Here is a 16,221-nt window from a genome sequence, read left to right on the forward strand (position 1 = left end):
TCAAACAAGTGTTAATTTGCTTGAAAAAATAACTACCAAACTACCCAACAAGTAGAATAATAGAAATTTGTAAGAAAATGGATGCTAGGAGCCACCAGATAGGTCATTAGAGAACTCTTATAGAACAGAAAAGGTTTTTTTAAAGAAAAAGAAATCCTGAATGGGTATTTAATATTAATCTTCATTTTCATAGCCTGTTTAACTACTCTGTATAGCTTCATACAGCAAACTGAGCCCTGACATGATAATCTGGCAATAGTATTTCCATCTTGGACTGTACCAAAAAGGCTTGAGAACTATTTTGGTCAAATCTGTTAACATGGGAAAACTGCAGCCAAGAGGAAAAGGACAATTTCAGAAAAGATATTTTGTCCAAGCCAAGCCAATCATTTGAGGTTTCCTCCTTACTCCTCCCAAAATCACAAAAACAAGAGTTATTTTCATGCTCAAGTGGTGCCAAACACTTCTTTTCTATCAAAGCAAATGTCCTCACACACACGCACACAAGGGCAGCTTCCTTTGCCTGCTTCAGCCAGCTCTTCCCTTGGTCTGTTCGATGTCCCTCCACCCCAGGGACTTCTATACTTCTTCATATGTTGCACTGGTGCCATTATCATAATTTTCAGCTTCAAAATTCAAATTCACCACTGCAAGCAACATCACTGTAGTGGATAAAACATTTTTCAAGCATTTCTGAAAGCTTCAGTACCAATGGTACATTTTGTCTGAAATGTAAGGTCTCAATTTCATGTTCAAATCACCCTTACACAGCCAAACCTTCAGATGTTTGTCTTTTAGAGCTCCCAGAGCCGTTGCAAGGCAGCATAGAGGATGTGCAGAAGCTCTTCCACAGGCCACCTCAAGAGCTGTGAAGCAAGGTAAAGTCTTTGTTCAGGGCTGGTTGACAATAGTCCCTTTGTTTGGGGACAGCCCAGTAACTGCTTTCATAGCACAGCACTCCATACTATTAAAGTATCTCTGGATCCCCTGAGGAGCTCTCTGTACTTTAAAGCACTGAACACTCACAGCCACCTCTCAACATCCCTCCTTTCTGGTTGGAGCCACAGGGTAACCAAGCAGGATGGAACAAAGAATTTCCCAAGGCTAGAAAAGGCACCCAATCATTGCTGCCTCCTAAAACTCCACCGAAATATAGTAAAACAAGCACAGAGGGGTGACCTCCATTCTCACCAAAACTTTCTCACATCCCAGCTGCCCTGCATAGTTCATCATATTAAACCATATCTCAATGTGATGGACATCAACTGACTTGCTGTAAGAATTTAGGTTTCTAGCTAAATCAAGGTCTTACTGCTCACAGATCCTCTAGAAAACTGTAACATGGAACAAGAACTTTCAGAAGTGCAAAACTTCCCTGAATCAGAAGCTGAGCTGGAAAACATGGGGGAACCTCTTCCCATAGCACCTTGTCATAAACAACATCAGTAGATCCATCCAAATTGGGATGTCTTTGATACAAAAAAAAAAGGAGTTGCATTTTGGGAAGGGCAGCAAGTTTAAAATGAATTTGCTGTCCTCTCCCATCTTGAAAAAGAATTTAACTCAGACCATCTAATTCACATCAGTTGATACTATCAGGGTATCTTTTTTTGACAGCTTTTTCAGATGAAAAACATTAATTCAAATTCATGGTATATATCCAAAGAGTAGAGCTGGTCAGAAAAAATTTGCCAGTCATTTTCTCCAAGTTCTACCCATAACTAAAAGCTCCAGTAAACTTGCGGATTTTACACTTCAGTAAAAAGTCAAGATGTCGAAGGTTCTACTTTGCTCCAAACAGATGACAGTATTTTGAATTAAATCCTTGCTTTCATAGCAAGTTACCATTTAAAACAGTCAGAGGCAAGATGAGGTGACATGTTTTGATGACTTTAAGTAATTTCATTTTTCATTTATGCCAGTAAAAGTGCTGATACTGTTCAGTTTTGTTCCTGTTCCAAGTGAAGGAAAGTTTTGAAAAAGCTTTACAAAATGTCATTGTTTTCCTGCAGCCAGTGGTAAGGACAGCAACAGCATACTTATCCTTGGCTGCAAACTCCTCTAAGGTCAGGCCTGTTTCTAGTTTCAGGGCTCAAGGACACCTCCCACTGACAGGTTTAACTCGACCAGTCTCAAGCCAAGAGGCAGATTACCTGCCTGAAACCAAACCAGTGCTTGAGTTAATAAGTGAGACTGCCCTATAGCAGGTGCTAACAGGGCTCACGTGCTCAGACTTTAAGGAATGTTGTACACTTCTTGGATGTACCGAAACAACTTCAACCTTCTACGTGTCATTTGCACCTGTCATTTCTTAGTCTGCAAGTCAGGCATTAATAGCAAAACCCATGACAGGATACAAATGCAAGAACTCTCAATTCTTGTACACCTCATCTTTGTCATCTATTGAAATCCAAAACACAAAATTTTGCTCTCTATTTTTTTGGGGTGTGTGTGCGCTTTAGTTTTTATTTGTAAATTATTACTATCCTATCAAAAGCAGGTTAAGGCTTTTAAACTCTAGTAGCTAACCCTAAGCCACTCTGATACCAAGTGAGACAAACAACAAGCAGGCAGATGCAGCCCGGGAGTTTCACCTCCTTCTGAGGCACTTTGCATTGGGTGGCCCTGACAGCATTTCCCCTGCCACTGTGGCCACTGGGAACGCAGCTCCGAGGTGCACAATGCATTCAGTATGGCACAGCAGTCAGCTACATCCCTTGCTCAGGGGAGCGAGATCCATAGGTGTTGCAGGTGTCCTCATAGCAAGGTCTCGGAGTGCTCCACATCGAAGCACACAAACCCCTTTTGTGGGTGTTGCCTCGAGTAAATGGCTGACTTGCACGACACAGATCTGTAGGCCTCTAGTCACCAAAGGAATCCTTAATTGCTGGATTTCAGAGAGACTGCTTGTGAGAACTAGATTGTCCATTCAAGTTTTTGGAGTAATGGGTCAAAATTACTTGTGAAGAGCCTTCTGTGGGAGCTGCAGGGGTGGGAAAGGGACAGGAGTTACTTGTTTTCTCCCTCTGAAAGGAGGGTCACTTTGACAATACACACTGCCAGCAGCAGACCTGCCCATAAAGCAAATTACAAAGTGCTGTCCATAACATAAACCAACACCATTATTAGACATTCAAAATAGTGCCCAAACTGAATTAAGCAGGACTTTACAGAACTAGTTTGAATCAAATATTAATGTGCACCCCAGAGAGAAGGATGAAGGGAAAACACACGCCTCTCCAACTCTTTCTCTTCCTGAAGTAAAAGCACTATAATGCAGCAAGACAGCAAAGTGAAGACACTGGTTAAATAAAAGTAATCAGGCATAAGGCAACCAACAGCTCTAAGTTTTCATTAACACAGCAAAATATACGATACTGTAGATGTACATTATGAAAGTGTTAAATCTTCACAGAGGTGCTGGACAGTTTTCACTAATTTTAGCCACAGTTTAATTACACTGTAAATCCAGTGCAGCCCATACCAGGTCCAGATTAGTATATTCCACTTAATTCAGCTAAGCTACAGGGCCAATGGCCACAGAGGCCCTCTCCATATCAGACTCTACTCATGCATTTCAGATAATGCCAATTAGGCATTTCATGTAAGGGTATTGTGGAATCTAGTGTAGTAAGTAAAAATAACTATTTCTTCAGCAACACTTTTTCTTACTCAAATGAAATAGAAATTTATGAATGGGTCCTAACTTTTAAAGACATTTATTAAAATTATTAATTAGACACTTCTCTGTACCACCTTCTTCACTTCTGGCTTACAATGACTGGCATGCCCATATGTCAAAGTTGTTTGTCCCTCACGGAAGACATGTATTTACTTAACATCAAAATAATTTCCAGAGAAGCCTGTTCAGCATTTTATATTTAACTGGTATTTCATGCCACTCTATCTTTCACCAGCAGGCAAGACAGAACTTCTGAAACAACATGCCTGAAGCATAAACCACAAAACAACACAGCGAGTGGCCTACCACTAGACAACTTCATATTGGAAATTGTTACTTTTGCCAAAGACAAGCCACACAGATGAGGCAGAAATTTGTTAGAGGTGGAGTGGAAGGATGCTTACAGGCACCGTCTAAAAAGCAAACATTTCAACAAACTAAGACAATATCAAGGAAATACTAATTTCTTAAGCATTAATTAGGAAATCTTTGTCATCAAAATCACAGCTCTATGGGGAAAAAAGGGCTCAAGAAGGAACCCATTGTCTTTTTCCTCATGAGATATCCTTCTTAAAATTGTTCTTATGTTGTGAAAAGACCCTGACCTACTGACATCCATGAAGTGTTACCAGTTTTCTGAGCATTATACATCGAGGTGCTGAAAACTCCTGTGTTGCTGGGCAAAGGTAACAATATCTCCACTTTACTGATACTAAGCAAATGCGTGACTGTAAAAGAGAACTATCATCCCTCCAATTTCCTACTGGGTCAAGCAGTGGCTACAATGGATGTAACTGAGAAGCTGGAGATGCTGCCTTTCCTCCCTTCCCACTCTGGTATTTTTCTTCTGCACTCCTTTGTTCACTTAACAGAACTTTGTTTGAAGTGTGTTTTTACTCTTTCACTGCATGACAAACCCACACAGTCAGAAGACAGGCTTATAAAAACCACAGATCTCCAGCAGGGAGCTCGACGGTGGGTGTAATATTGGACACAGCTCTCCATTCATCATGCACATTCTCTGGATTTCAAGTTGACAGTGTCCCTTTAGCTTACTGTTCCTCCTCATGGGAGACCAGACTAGTCAACCCTAATGAAAACACTTCCTCCACTAGTGTATAAACAAACAGATCTTCACCTGCAATTGTTCTCTGCTTCCAGAACCTAGTTAAAAAGACATCAAGACACACACACACACACAAAAAAAAAAAAAAAAAAAAAAAAAAGAGGGTGTGGGAAGGAGATCCTGGAAAGTGTTACAGCTGCAGGGATGGTGGAAGGAAGGATGTGGGAGTTAAGGAGGTTGTATACAAGGAGGAAAATGACAAGGTCTCAAAGGCGTTCCCAGTCCTGAGCATGCATTTCAAAAGCCTGGTCTGTTCTCACTTGTTATTTAGCATTTTAAGAATCGGAGCATATCAAAGTGATTGATGAGCAACTGTAGAGGGTTGCTTTCCACTCAGCCTAAACCTTCCCCTCCAGCATCTATTCAGACCTGCCCTCCCGGTCACCGCTGAAACGGACCGAGATGTCACGGTCTTGGTTCCACAAAGTGACTCCCTTCCCTGCCCAGCCCTCTCCCAGAGCTCACGCACAGGCAGAATCCGCACAGAGCAGAAATCAGGCGAGTTCCCGAGGAATCAGCGACCAAACTGAGCGGTATAGAGGAGGTCGGGCGACACGTACACCGTAGCCCTGCAGACGCAGCAAAACGCTGGCACCCCTGGTGTGGCGTTTGGTATCTCTCCCTAATCTAAAATGTGGCTGAAAAGGAACTGGCACCAGATCAGCGGCCTCATCTGGGGAGGAACAGAGAGGCTCTAGGGGAGAGACAAGAAACAAGCCTCTTTTCACATCCTACCACCCTTGGGCATTTTGTGCGTCCCTTCTTTCTTCCCTGAAAGAGGCCTTTGTCACAGACGCGCAAATCCTATACGATTTATTTCAGAGAGAGAGAAGGTCTTTTTATTTATTTCCCCCCTCCCCTTTTTCGCAGTTCGGCGACAACAAATACGTCCCTGTGCTGCGCCCCCTCCCCTCTCCGGGCCAGGGCGGCGGGGGCGGGGGACACAGACACGGGCGACCCCCGGGCACGCAGGGGCCCCGCACGGCCGGTCCGCGGCGCTGCCCCGGCCCTGCCCGCGCTTCGGGCCGCGGCCGCCGGGGGATGCGGGAGTGGGGTCGAAGTGTGCGGGCGTGGGAGACACCCGCGGCAGCGCGGCCGCCTCCTCTGCCCGGTAGCCCCCGCACCCCTTCACCGCTCGGGCGCACAAAGGAAACAGACCCACCGCACCATGCATGCATGCATGCATCCATCCATCCATCCCCCCTCCCCCGCTCCCGCTCCCCTCGGGCGGGCTCCGGTCCCTCCGTTACCTAAGGCGGCTCGGCTCGGCTCGGTTCGGTTCGGCTCAGCGCAGCGCGGGGCGGCGCCGCCGCACTCGCATCCTCCTCGCTCCGCTCCTCCGCCGGCTGCCCCCGCCCGCCCGCCCGCAGCGAGGGGCGCCGCTGCCTCTCCCCGGGTCAGACGCGCTGCGCCGAGCCGCGGCCGGGCGCGGAGGCGGAGACTGCGTGCGGCGGCGGAGCCGCAGCCTGGGCAGGGATGAGCTGGCACGGTCTCTCCGCGCTGCTGCCGCCGCTGCCACTGCCTCCTCGTCTCCGCTCCGCCCGGGCGAGCGCGGCCGGGGCGCTCCGCTGCGCTCCCGTCCCCTCCCGCCGGCGCCGCTGACAGATGGCGCACCCGCAGCAGCGCCGCCCGCCCGGAGCGCGCCCGCCCTGCGCGGAGCCGCGGGGACTGGCAGCGGTGCCCGCCAATGGCAGAGCACGGCCCGCGTCGCCAACGCCCTGATTGGCGAGCGCGGCGGGGGAGGCGGGGCGGGAGCGCGGGCGCTGCCGCGGGCACCGGCGGGGCCGCGCCGGAGATGCCCGGGCTACCCGCGGGGACCAGCCGGGGGTGAAGAGGAGGGAGCAGGAGGAAGAGGAGGAAGTGGTTGGCCCGTATCGGGAGCCGCGGCCGGCCGCTGCCACCACCGGAGCGGTTCACGATGCTCCGCACCCCGCCGGGGCGCCTCGGGAGGCGGCAGGAACGAGCTGAACGTCTCAACATCCACGATGAATGGGAGGACAAGCTTAAGCAGATTATGCCTCTTTGTGGAAGACGACTTCTTGTTTTACTATTACGATTTTTTTAGCCCTAATTCTTGAAATTTCCTATACTGGGTTATAAGGCAAGGGCGACAATGAAATTAGCGGAGGTTTTCCAGGGTTATGGTTTTACTTCATTTTCTACACTTAGTCGCGGAGTATTTGGTCTAGCTGTGTTGGGAGGAGTGGCAGCCCCACTAAAGCTGTCTTCCAGGGGTGCACTTGACATTCCCACAGCACGGCTGGGTACCTTTGCTGAGGCTTCGGTCTTGCACTGCACCCGAAGATGTGCAGGCTTTGCTGTCCTCCAGTCACGATGCACCCTGCCCCACAGAAACGTGATTAAAGAAGTTCCCTGTACACTTTGTTCCCTTCAGGTTCTTAGTGCTGCCACAAATCCTTCTGGCATTGCTCAAGGTGTTGCATCCACCCCCAATGCCCTCTGAAAGCACCACATGCTCCAGCTTCAGGTCCTCTTTCCTGCACAATCCTGTCTGTGACCTTGGATGCTCCCATACTGACAGACTGGCACATCTTGCTGTCCCTTGTCTCCTAGACTGGAAAACTCTTTTGCCTTAGCACTGAAGAAATTGCAGTTAGGCTCCAACAGAAACAGGAGAGACATATAAAATACAAATGCAGATGCAGAGAAGCATAATTAAACATGTTGAAATAGCAAAGAGAACTGTAACACGAGTTTTCAATAAATAAGGTTTCTGTTTCTCTCTCACTTCTTCTCCCTGGATTTCATTTTTGGCTGCTGCTATTTAACCAGAAAATTATTCAATCTTGACAATTGGATTTCCCAATGAAGTTGAAGTTTTGCAAGTTCAAATATAACCTTGTTTCCTATCATGTTCCTCTACAACTGTGTGTTCAGAAGAAAAAAGTTTCACTTCTCTGTCTAGGTGACTGTGTAGGTTGTATGTAGGTGACTGTTGATCATTACATTTCAGGACCAAACAGAGTTTGTTCCATGAGTTCATATAAAGAATTGGAAAAGGATGAGAATTTCACAATAAGATGTCACTTGTGGTACTTTTCATTTTCAACCTGGTTATAGATGTACAAAGAAACAATTTTGGAGGGTTCTAGGTACCTCACTTTCAGTTTCCCCCCTAATCTTTCCATGGAGATTTTTTAAAAAAAAATTATTTTACCATGTAAAATGTATGAACAGCAAAGAGTAGAAATTGAAAAACTAATTTTTGCCCTTCTTTGTAGTGGGAGATAACAGCAGCTCAGTGGAGAGGTCTGATTCTGCCTTTCCAGAAACAGTGATTGGGATCCTGAGATTGAGACTTTGAGGAGCTCAGGCTGCAGCCATTGGGCCAGCAGCAGGTACCTGCCTGAACTGAGCTGCTGCCCAGAGAGCAGCCTCACCTGGCCCAAAACAGTCTGAAGGCAAGGCAGGATTATGGAGACTATCAGTCTGTTGTGAATTGGCTGTCGGTTCCAGTTTGGAGACTGTCAGGACTGAAAATGCTATCTTAATACTCCAGATTTCTCAGCAGAAAACTAGAATGTGGCTTTAGGAAAGGGGGCATTTTTGCATGCCCTGTTTGCCTATTTTATGGGACTATACATAATCTTACCTCCCTATAAGTCAATAGAGGTTTCTTGAGGATCTTAAGCATCCTGGAAATGAATCAAACGACCAGATATTATGTCAGAAAAAGCTATAGGAAATAATACACTTAATTTTATAATCAGAAAGTGGGAATATAGAATCTTTGCCCAAAACTTTGAATGGTTTTGCTGTAAATTACAACCAAAATGGCACAAAGAAAAAAAAAAGCAAACAACCAAAAAAATTCTTGCACTCTTTTTTGAGCGAAAGCAGAAAATAACTTACTAATCAACGAAAATAGACCAAAACAGTATCACACAGCAGCCAAAGAACTGCTCTAAGCCAGGGCAGATAAACTGGCTTAGCAGCATGTCATAGAAACTCTGATGCTCTGAGCAAGAGTAACTGAAGAGGTGCAAGGTGTGGAGTCAGGAATCAAGTGCCAGTAGTTGCATGGAAAGCATAGGAAGAAGACTTAGGTTTCTCCTTTAGGGTACCTGTAATTTCCTTAGGATCATAAAGGCCAGCAGAGCTGCTGTGAGTTCCTGCAGCCCCTGTGGCATAGGTGAGATGTTCTGGAGTGTTCCCTCTGAATGAGTCAGGCCCAAGTGTGCCCACAGCAGCTCCTCCTCACACAAGTCTTGTTCTTTGTCACTCACCACCATGGCTTGACTGTATTGCTGTCTGCCTTCAAAAATCACCCAGAAAATCTGACAGGCATTCTCCCAGTTAAACAGAAGAAATAATTAAATTTAACTTCATAATACAGGAGCAGTTCTTTATATTCTCCTCTTACTCTCTCAACTTTTCTATGCTTCTTAGCCTTAAGTCCATAACACTATTTTCTTTCACTTTCATCTATGTGGCCTTCCTCCTCATGCCAAACTACTTTCTTCTTTCTCCAACCTCACCTTGAAACACTTATTCATTAAAATCTTGAAATAATGTCCACTGAAATGCTGCTTTTCCATCAGCTATTTTCATGAAAAAATGTGAAAAATACTATGAAAACCTTAATTCTGCATTACAATGTGATAAATGTTGTGGTGTCAAGATTTTCTCCTTTCTTTCCTATTCCCTGCTCCTATCTTTCTATACAGCTACATGGCTTTTTGCAGCAGTCTGAAATTTACAGAGCCTGATTAGACTTTACTTGTATTAATAATTTAGCATCTGGGAATGCAGTCACAAAATGACACACCAGTGCCTGTTGGAATTGTCAGTGGGCAAGAAAACAGTGACAGCTATCATGAACGTATGCTAAATAAATAATAGCCATGGTTTGCACTGCAAGGTAATATTTTGAGCAAAACATGCCCACATTCATTATAGCACAGCGTAAAGGCAGCTCTTCTGTAGAATAGGACAGGATCTCAGTTCTGTTTCAAGCCACTGTCAGTAAAACCAGGCTGACTCTCAAAAAAATCCATCAGACTTATTTGCTGGATTCTTCTGAGCCATAATTTGTACAAGTGAGATCCTAAGAAACTCATATTTTAAGAGATCCCCAAATGTTATTACATTTTACAGTCTTTTTTCTTTTTTTCAAATGAAAACATTTTGATTGAGATTACCTTTCATAAGGATAACCAAATGTCATGTTCAAATTCTTCACTCAAACCAGTACACTAATCATAGTCTGATAGGTGACTAATCTGTTTCACCATTTTATCTTCTGTCTTACACTTCCTCCCTTTCTACATTGCTAACTCAGCAGCACTTCCATTTGTTTTGGTTTTGGCTGTGTGTATTTTAGCAGCTGTAGCCTGTCATGTATAGCATATTATAAATAATTACAGAGTAGTGGGGGGAAAAAAGATCTGAACTTGCCTACAGCATTTTAGGAGGCTGACAGTATTTGCCTGCAACATCCCACTATATTTTCAGGAGGTTCCTCGGCTGGGGAGTGCTAACTGGGTCTTGCTGATTCACAGGTGATTACTGTCAGGGGGTACTGAGGTGGCAGGTTGGCCTCTCTGGAGACACTATCTTTGAGGTGGGAACAGCAGCCTAGAAAAAGAAGGGAAGGCCTGAACTGAGCTCTTCATCCTGCTCATCAGCACTACTCATGCTAATCCATGGAAGCAGAAGGAAGGGTATTGGCAGGGATAGGAAAAGAACACTTTGCCTTTTGTACAATAGATAGATCATTTGTGGGAGCAAGTAGACAGAAGAAACTTCATCACCTGATGTCTTTAAAGAATGAACAGAAGAGGCCTTCTTGGTGTAGAGGGTCAAATCTCAAATGTTAACGTTCATACCAGCCTACTTTTCTTACTGTGTTAGAATATTCCTAAAACACAAATTAGAAGAGGTGTTTCCTCAGACACTGTACAAAGGTTTTTCCAAGCCAGCAAAGCAGGAATTAAACTGTAAGAGTAACATCTTCCAATGGGATCATGCATTTTCTAAAAGTTAAATGTCTGTGTTTATAAGCTCCGCATGTGTTTGCACTCTCTGTAGCTACACATGGACATGGAAATAAAAAACATACGTAGTACTACCTTAGGAAATCCAGAAATAACATAAAATTATTAAAGCCAGCTTTTCATAACATCCAGACTTATTAGAAATCACATCCTACTAAAGTCAGAAGAAAATTCTTACTCTTATTTTATGTACTCAAATAAACATTTTAAATTCTCTTTGAAAGTTGGTAAAAGGTATTGACTTTCAGTAAAAATATTTTTTAAATGACAATGAGGAGCCTGTGGGATAAGAACACTGGGAACAGCAGTGCATCTATAATTCAGGCAAGGAATATAACAATTCTCTTTTGGGGATAGTACATTTTCAAAGATACAGGAGGCAGTGTGTATATTACATTACGCAATTTTGTAGAAATGAAGAACAGATAATATACTTAAAGATGCATAATTGTCATCTTTCTGCTGTTGGCATTAGCCCTCTGCTGAGCATCAGAGGAATGCTGGAAAAGCTGGCTTCCAACAGTGGAATAAACCTGAAGCAAAAAGCCCAAGTTTATTGTTAAATACTACTTTCTTAATTTACTTTTAGAGATTAACCCCATAGTAGATTCATTGATAAATTGCAGATATATTTCCAAGAAACAGGTGCACATAGGACTTTGTGATTCCCAGAAGTATATACTTTCCAAAGAATTATCTCCAAATGCCAAAAAACAAAAGTAAAGTGTTTCTTGTCTGTCATTGTTTGTCTCCAAGCTGCACTGTGTAACAGTACAACATAGCAGCCCCCAGGTATAAAAGGTCAGTGGGTGCTAAGGAATAACTAATTCTATAAGGATACCTCAGATTATCCAAGGGAATACTTTGACTAGGTATAATGCTTCCATCCCCAATATATAAAATGGGGTTAAAAATGCCTTCTTACTTGTGCAACATGAAGATTAATTACTATTTGTAAAGAATTAAAGATATTCTGGGCAGGCTGTACTGCAGAAGCTCATGAAGAATATTAGTAATACTCTTTCCATTGTGGGACTGGATTTCTGAACAGTGCCACCTCCTGAATGTGAGGAGAGGAATATTTCTATTTGTCTCTAATCCTTTCAGCCATTACGTCACAAAATGAGTCAGGATCTTCTCAAAAAAATGATCCATGTTCCTGTGACTAACTGCTGCGTTCACTTGGGGAGCCTAAAGCAAGGTTATGTAAACTGTCCCAGTTCTGGCACTACCCAACTGTTGAACTCCTGCCCTTGCACTTCTCATGTTCTTTTAATCTATTTTTGCATATGATTTTCCAGTTTTGTCTTTTTTTTTAATTGTAAAATAACCCAGAGATCTGTCAGCTGGGAGTAGACTGGTTCCATATGTATCATTAGCAAAGAATCATAGAATCATAGAATTGATTGGGTTGGAAAAGACCTCTGAGATCATCAAGCCCAACCCTTGGTCCAACTCCAGTCCATTTACTAGATCATATGCTAATGAGATTATTAGAGGGTTGGGAGAGTTGTTTGCGTGCCTGCACTCCTCCTCCTGGAGGAGTTACCACTCAGAAGCAGTGGGCTGCCATCATCTGTCTGGGACAATTATTAGGAGGTACGAAGTGCACATTTTACCAAAGATTTGTCAGCTCCCTCCTGAGTGCAGTGCTGGTGGATGTTCCCGCAGTTTGGAGTAGGGACTCAACTTCTCATAGATTTTCTTACTTACCTTCTTTCCCAAATCTGCCTCTTTCTGTCATAAGGGCTGTCTTCACTCTAGCGCCCCATACATTTTTCCCTGTCCCACACCAAGGGCCTTTATGTAGTTGCATGGAAAGCATAGGAAGAAGACTTAGGTTTCTACTGTTTCTACTGACATGCAGACTTGTGGACTGGGTTCCAATAAGGATTAATAAGATTTGCATTTGCTTTCAGGTTATTAATTAGAGCCTCTTCTGCTGCTGTTATCTCCAAGGGAAAAACATCCAAGCCAGTAGTGTGCTCATCGTGCTCTTTGCCCACACTGTGTCTGCTGGCACCTGCAAATGGATGTGATTCAGTGTGAATCTCCCATTGCCTTGGCTGTCATCATGCTGGCAGCATTACAGAGTGCTCTTGTGGAGCTGCAGGTTTAAGTGCTGCTGCCCTTGTTTTGCATCATTCTCACCTCCTGTAGTGTTTTGAACTGAGTATTTTGTTGACTATGTCAAACTGAATCTGTGTCCTCATTGCTGTAGTTTCTAACCGGGACCCTCAGTTGCTTGGTAATTGTAATTGCCTCAGTCAATAAGGATGAATTTTGTATTCTTCTGCTAAAGAAAAAACAATAATCATGGCACTGTGCCAGAGCTGCCTGTATGCAGATGACCATGCTCATAATTTGAACATTCCTTAGCTTGCACTGGAAAACAGATATAGGATGTAGTTAAGCTAGGACGAAGGAGAAACAAAATAAATGCAGCCACAGTGCTCTCTGAGACAGACATGCAGCCACATGCTGAACAGATGCATCACCCCTAAGCTGGTGAGTACTCAAGTGAAGAACTAAAACATTTCTAAGACTATTTCAACACAGAAAAAAGTATCTGCTCAGTCTGGAACAGGTGACTATCCTGTCGAACAGATCAAGATTCCCATGATTATCAAATCTTAAAGTACCTAAACATGAGAATTTTAAAGACTTAAAAGAATATTCCTCAACAAGCCTCCAATAGCTGGAGTTGTATGCAAGAATAAGGAGCGGTTTCCCATGTAAATGCAAGATTTAAGATGAACCAGACCTAGAATTGTTATTCCACTAAAAAGAGGAGAGAAAACAAGGAAATATACTCATATGAGTTTAAAACCCAAATGTACAAGAGGTAAAAAGTAGACAAAACTAAAAGGGAAAAACAAAATTTTGAAGCATTATAAAAGGTGCCCTGCACAAAGACTTTGCAAATATAATTATGTAAAAAGAAATCATGGAGATTAAATGTACTGATAAAAGGAAAAATACAAAATAGCCTTGTCAAGGAGGCAGGAAGTGAGAGCAAGAGTAAGATTTTGCAGACACATAGTATAAATGCAGTGCAAAGGTGTGAAAACAGAAATGCTGCTGTAAAACTCAGACAAGCTCATGATAAAACTACAAGGTGGCATCAAAAAAACCAGCCCAAAATCAAACCCTCTGATGTAAACTAAAAAATAAACCTTCAGGAAATCAAATGTAAAACAAGGGTAGTAGTAAATATGTGAAGTGATAAGATTTCTTCAGCTTTGTTTGAGAGAAAAACTCAGTCAACTAGAGCCAGCTAGAGTACTATAATGGTGGTAGGACCCTATACAATTCAAGCAGCCATCGTTATTCTGAGTGCCTTGAGGGTGAGGTCACAGGGCTGTCATGGATGTCACCATGTGAATGACTGTACCCACTCAGGCAGGATAAACATCTTTTGTTATGTGGATCATGATGACTCTCACTGTTTGTGAGTGTTTTGCTGCACCCTTCTCTTGCACACTTTTCCGACCAACAGGATGTTCTTTTCGGATACCTATGCTTTGCTTCGCTTTAGTGGTGGTTTCATTTAAGAACCTAAAAGAGCTGTCCAGTAATCAAACTCGTTTTTCCCAAAAGTACCTTTTGTATATCTCTGAAGCACAAACATGTGTGCTTCCACTTTCCCTGTGCTATGACTGAATGAGGAAAAGCTAGGGAAGCTCCACAGCCAGATAGCTTGCACATTTGCAGACAGCTGGAGTTCATGACTAAATACCTTCCCGGATAAAGATTAGCTGCTTTGGAGAAGCAGAGTGATTTCCAGTGTTTCATAGCAAACAGTGATAATGTCAAAAGCACTCAGATAACTCAAATGACTCCTTTGCAACATTATGGACTTCATCTATATAAAGTTGGCAATGGCATTTAGGATTCCATCTTCAGGAGAAGTGGCTAATGCCTGTCAACAACAGGAGTAGGGTTAGCTGAATCTACTGGAAGCAGAGTGTATCTCACAACCTTCTGCTGGCCACAACCTGATTTGAGAGAGTTCAGGAAGTGGAAAAAAAATTGACTGAAAACACAGCAAAATGCACTTTTCTGCTGTGCATTCACATGCATTTGCTGACTTCCTAATGATCATGTGCCAAAGAGGTAAAGCAACACAGCTACAGCTAAAGACAATTTCTAAAGGGCTTTAAAATTAATTAGGTCTTTAAACTGGCTGACATTTTTTCTAGTGTTTTCCCATCATCAGACAGCTGCTGAATTCTGAAAGAAATGAAAGATATCCTAGATGAGATTACCACATCTAACCATCACATACCACCAGGAAACAGGTAATATTTATCCTGTATGATTGAAAAGGCAATAACATTGTATGATGCTAGTGAGTTGTACTTTAAAGAAGCAATACCCTACAGCAGAGACAGCTGGTAGCTTCTGGACTGAGTTCATTATCAACACAGAACTAAAGGACATCCAAACCAAGAAGAAATGTAGAGCAATCATATTTGATGTGAGTCACTTCATCACTAAGTTTGAGGATGTAAAGCAACTAAAGTAGAAAAAAACACTAAATCACTAGAGAGCATTTTAAAGGAGTTATTGCTTGTGACTTTCCATGATGCTGAAACTGCAATGCTACAATTTAGAGTTATATGACAAAAAGACGGAATTAGATATATAGACCTGACTTAATTTCCTGGTCATCAAAGTATGGCAAATGAACCAAAATACCAGATCCTCAAATTGCTGGAAAAATGGATAAGAAAAAGGCACAGAAAGCAAGCAAGTTAATTATTTGCCATTGTCAAGGAAGCATCCGAAAGGAATCTGACAACAAACCATATGAAACTAGTGCTCATATCTATAATTTTGTGGAGCTGGGCATATGCCAAAGGAGAACTCCCACCCACATGCGCAAAGTCCTTGAATTTTTGAGGCTCTGGGAGCATACAAGATAGCATCATAGCTAAAGGCGGTTGGCTCACAGCTTTCAGAACACAGACGCTTCCTCAAAGCATCTTCTGAAATTGAAGTGTGTCTCCAAAAAACTGGAGATGTCAGTGTTTGGCAGACATGACCAGGGATATCAAAGACCTTGTAAACAGTTGGGGCTTATATGGGAATGTGCAAAACCAGGCAAAGCTGATGAAATGTATATAGCATTTGGTTTGTCTGTGCTCTAAATAAGTGACAGCGTGAGAATGAACTTGAGCATTGGTAGCACATTGTCCACATTGTTTAATTTTCACTCCTGGCTTCTCTTGGATGATTCAAACTTAGATTTCTTCAAGTGACTACTCCACAGATGGGTGGGCATGATCTAGTCTGTTCCATTTGGAAATTGGGACCCTGATCCTCCCTTAATGGTGTAAAGCTCAATAGTTACAGGCAACTCAGAAAAAGTTAAAGCTTGCTTGCCCCTCCCA

General features: G+C 43.1%; 1 protein-coding gene across 5 annotated transcripts in view; it reads right to left on the reverse strand.

Moving 5' to 3' along the window:
- Positions 1 to 6,427, reverse strand: part of FYN (FYN proto-oncogene, Src family tyrosine kinase) — a 146,310-nt gene extending 139,883 nt beyond the window's left edge. For 4 of the 5 annotated variants that reach the window (XM_071548929.1, XM_071548928.1, XM_071548932.1 and 1 more), the window contains exon 1: positions 6,059 to 6,426. The gene's annotated coding sequence lies outside the window, so the exon portion shown is untranslated. Of the gene's footprint in view, positions 1 to 6,058 lie in introns of all 5 variants that reach the window. The other variant, XM_071548930.1, reaches the window with a different exon arrangement.
- Between the last annotated feature and the right edge of the window lie 9,794 nt (positions 6,428 to 16,221).

The sequence above is a fragment of the Pithys albifrons genome, chromosome 2 (genome assembly GCF_047495875.1).
Source record: "Pithys albifrons albifrons isolate INPA30051 chromosome 2, PitAlb_v1, whole genome shotgun sequence".
NCBI classification, from domain to species: domain Eukaryota; kingdom Metazoa; phylum Chordata; class Aves; order Passeriformes; family Thamnophilidae; genus Pithys; species Pithys albifrons.